Source organism: Arachis ipaensis, chromosome B09 (genome assembly GCF_000816755.2).
Source record: "Arachis ipaensis cultivar K30076 chromosome B09, Araip1.1, whole genome shotgun sequence".
Classification (NCBI taxonomy): Eukaryota; Viridiplantae; Streptophyta; class Magnoliopsida; order Fabales; family Fabaceae; genus Arachis; species Arachis ipaensis.
The window spans coordinates 91889220-91894216 of NC_029793.2; positions in this window are offsets into that span (position 1 = coordinate 91889220).

Below are 4997 nucleotides of genomic sequence, written 5' to 3' on the forward strand. Positions count from 1 at the left end.
TCCAAAATTTTTTTAAAATTTTTTTGGAAGGAATCTCAATTCAAATTATCATGAGAAACATCTAAAACTTAATGAAAAAATTCAAAATCTATAAAAAATATCTAAAACTAAATAATAACAAAAACCAAAATCATTGCAAAATTATTTTAAAAATTCATTTCAAAAATTTCAAATATCATTTAAAAATTCCAAAAGAATTTTAAATTAAAATAAAAAGAAACATCCGAAACGTAATAAAAAATTCAAAACTTAACCATGATGAGATATTTAAAATTATTTTAAAAATTTTAAAACTTAACAAAATAAAACAAAAAAATAGAAAAAGAACATCTAAAACCTATGCAATGAAACATATAAACTATTAAAAAATTCATTCAACACCCAAAAATATAAACATCTAAAACATAAAAAAAATTCGAAACTTAAAAGAAAAAACATCCAAAACTTTAATATTGTTATAACTTGAATATTGCTCCTTCATTTATAAAGTTCTTTTAAAAATTGTTTTTGAGGTCAACATATTTAATAAAACAACTTATGTGATCTTAATATCACAATAAATTTGGACAGAGACAATCCTTTAAAAATATTGGTTAAACACACAAAAAATATTGTTTTTTAAAAAAACAATGCTTCTCCATGGCGTGGTAAGCATTCGTTGTTGGTGTGATGTGCGACCTTATTCCACATTCAACTGACTGTGGGTAATCAGTGGCGGTTGGCGGCACAGAGGACGGCATCGTGGGGTCACGATGGGCAGTAACAACGTTAAAGGGGCGTATCCTTGCCCTTCTTTCACAGTGTAAAATCATATGAAAGCGAAAAAGGATTAGAGAATTAATATTTATAATTTGGAGAAATAAAAATATTTAAGGTGTGAATTAAAACGCTTATTTTAAGGTTTTGGTCCAAAATTAGGCCAACGGACTAAGGAAATGAAATTGAGTTACACTGAACCCAAGTCGAACTATATATATCCATACTTAACACATAATTCAGCATATTCTCCATTCATTTTAGAAGGAGACAGCTGAAATTGAGAGAAGGGAGAAGAGAGGAGAAAACCTAACCTTAGTTCCACCTTTAAATCTCTATAACTTTTACTATGGAGTTCTAATCGCCGCACTGTTTGTGATTATGCAAAGCTTGTCTCTCCCTCTTCAATTATATTTGAATAGTTTGGTGAGTAATTCAAAATCCCAACCCCAGTTTCTCATTCAAATCTGAAATCGCATTTTTAGTTTGGGTATTGAAAATTTTTGGTGATTTTGATGTTATAAGGACTCTCTAACTTGTGTTCTTGGTGGTATTCATCATTAATTTTAGTGAGTAAAAGTAAGGAACTATTTTTTTCTCTTGATTCATTAATTTATGAAAATTCTAGTTTTTAATATTGTGCCAAATTGTATAATGTGATGTTAGATTGAGTAATTGAAAACTTGGCTTGGTGAAATTTTGTAAAGGAATGCTTGGAAGCTTGAAATTGCGATATTAAAGTATGGGTGGTAGTTTTGAGTACGCATTATGTATGGTTATATGAAAACCTAGGTTACTTGCTCCTAGGATAAGTTAAATGAAATTGATTGTTGATATATTTGAATAATGACTAGTATGAGTATCTTGTTAGTTGATGTGTTTTGACATGAAATTAAGGAGCATGATGTGATATTGTTGCAAGTGGATATTGTAATATGTGGATATTGTAATATATGATGGTGTCATGTTGCATGAAAATGAGTATGCATGTTGAAATTTTAATTGAAAATTAGATGCATAAATATTGTGATTTGTGAAATTTGGGCCAGAGGCCGTGATAGGGTGAAGAAATTTCTTATGTGGTAAGTTAAGCTAAGCGGCGTGAATTGTTGTATGAGAATATGAGGATTGATTATTGGTTAATTGAGAGTTTGAATATATGAATGTTGCATATTGTTGATGAATATGGATATAGTTAATGAAATGTGTTAAATAAGTTGGAAGTGGGTTAATTTAGGATTGAAATGGTGAAGGGTTGATGAATGAGTGTTTGGAATGTGTAGAAATGATTTTAAACTGGTTTAGGATTGAATTGAATTGAGAATTGATGGAATTAAGGGATTAGGTGAAATTGGTAAAAAAAATCAAATTTTTAGCCAACTTCGATGGGCCATAATTTGGCGCTAAGAGATTGGATTTGAATGAAATTTGTCTTAGGTTAAAGCTAGTGGAAAGATCTTTAAAACCATCTAGGAATGAAGGAATTGACTTTTGTAGAAAAAGTTGTGAGAGTTTGAATTTGTGGGTTTAAAACTAAATTTTGCAGAAATTGCAAAAAACTGAGGTCATGCACGCATGACCCTTGCATACGCATGGGTGTGTAACAAAAAAAGAATTGATTTTGTACGAGTTTCTTGCGCACGCACAAAAAACGGAGTTGTGCGTACACCCATGGCATGCGTATGCACAACCCGCATTTCCAAAATTGAATGTTTTTCGTGCACGTTCCGCGCGTGTGTGCAAGGAGGGATTTGTGCATATGCATGAAGCATGCGTACGTACAACTGTCTTGTTTTTTAAAGATGATAATTTTTAACTATTTTTCCTTATCCAATCCGCTGTTTCACTTTTGTAACCCCTATTTGAGATTTGATAACTATTTTCTAGGATTTGGAATGAATCTTGTGCCTTTAAACCATTTCCTTAATGTTCCAAACTTTGTAAATCCTCTAATGGGTATAGAACGGTGAATTAGAGGGTAGAAAGTGTTGGGAAGAAAAATATTGACTTGAATTGAGTTGGAAGTGATTGCAGAAATGGGTTGATATGATTGGATGATGAGAATGAGTTGATATGGTTGGATAATGAGAATGAGATGATATGATTGAATGATGAGATTGAGTTGATTCGAGAGGATAACGAGAATGAGATTATATGATTGAATGATGAGATTGAGTTGATTCGAGGGGATAATGAGAATAGGTTTGATTGATAATTAAGCATCTGAAGTAGATGCAAGGATTGTGGTTTTTTTTCGCTTGCTCTCAATTAGTATTTGAGCTTCTGGAACAGATGCAAGGATTGTGGTTTTGTCTCGCTTGCTCCCAGTCGGTATTTGAGTTTTTGGGGTAGATAAAAGGATTGTGATTTTGTCTCGCTTACTTCTAGTCGGTATTTGAGCTTTCAAGATAATATGCAAGGATGGTGGTTTTGTGTTGCTTGCTCCCGGTAGGAATTGAGACTTTGTTGACCCTCCGTCGTAAAATATGGCTGGGCACTTATACCTTCCTGGATGTTTTCCCCATGGGCATTGATCAATGAGTATGAGTTTGAGTTTGGGGATACGCGCACCGAGGGACTATCCAGGGTTAATTACTGGACATATTGGGTTTGGCTGTATAAACAACAAATGAGCTCATTGTCCATAAGGCATGCATGCATCATTTGCATTTGTGTGTTTTGTTTGGGTGTGCATCTTGTATTTGGCTTGCCTATTTGAATAATTGTACCTATATGCCAATTATTTTATTTTTTCTCTCTATTTCTGTATTCTTTTTATTGTCTTGTATGTGTTTGCACAGTTGAGAGATCCTTTATGATGACAGTAGTGACGCTGAGAGTTGTTCTTGATGGGAGGTGATGATTGAGAATTGTGGAAATAAAAGAAAAACTGATAATGAATGGATAATATTAAAACTAAATTTTGATATTGAATTATTAAATAAGTTGAAAATGTATGATATTGAGAGAGATGATAATTTGTATAAGAAAAAATTGAGATTTAAAGATCTCTATCTTTTTCTTTTTACTGCATTGTTATTATTAAATTCATGAGTTGTGACTAAAAATTTGGCAAGAGAATGAGCCATAGAAGAAGTCACAAATTGTGCACAGCAATAAATTGATATTTATGCCAAGTTTAGGTTTAACTAAAGAGTTAAAGAGTAAATATTGGGGTGAAAAAAATAAGTTTTAAATGGGTTGTTAGCTTTTAACCTATATAAATATATTTTTTTTATATTATATATATTTAAAACAAACTAATGGGTTGGTCCGTTAAACTACGGAATCAATCTATTTAGGTCATGAATTAAATGGTACGAATTGAAAAATTTATTAAAATTATGGATAAAAAATTATGTATTTAAGTGGTAAACGAGTTGACCCATGAATTATAACGTGTATATCCAATTTTACTTGACGGCTATGGTTATGGAGCAAGAGAGTGTGATAACTGATAAGGGTTTGTGAGGTTGTTTTTTTAATTGTGAATAGGAGAAAAAATGGAATTAGAGTAACTCTTTTAGATGTTTTAAATTTTAATTTTTTGAGTTGCTGGCTACATCACTAATTGATTCTCTATATTTTTTTTATTTATCAATATAATAATTATTCATATATAGATGTATGCATCCAAAATCACACGTATCACGAGTTCTTTTTTTGTGGGGGAGGGGGGGATTAGGTGGAAATGGTTAGTTTCAATATGAAATTACTTAGAAAAAGGAGTAATAACATTGTGTGTTATATTTTTAGATGTTTATATTGTAATAAGCACCAAATACAACAATAATTTGAATGTGAAAAATGAGAGAAAAATCTAAAACAGCCTCTGACAATTATTTCAAAAGACAACGAAGTTCTCGAAAAAAAATATTTAATCCAGTCCCTGAACTTTACTTTTATGAGACTGATTAGCCCCTGTGCCAAAAAAAGTGAATGTTATTTTTTTTTGCACAGAGGCTAATCAATCCCCAAAAAAAAAAAGACTGGGTTGGGTGTTTTTTTTCTTTGAGGCCTCGTTGTCCTTTTGAGATAATTGTGAGGGGCCGGACGAGGTATTCACTCGAAAAATTATGAAGAATTAACTTATTAGAATAAATATTGTCATCATATATACAAAAAAAATCTTAAACTTATCGAAAAATTATATAAATAATTATATTTTTAATACATTTTTCATGCAATAATAATTTTTTGAGTTTGCATGAATTTTTTATATAAACTTATTTTTATTTGTC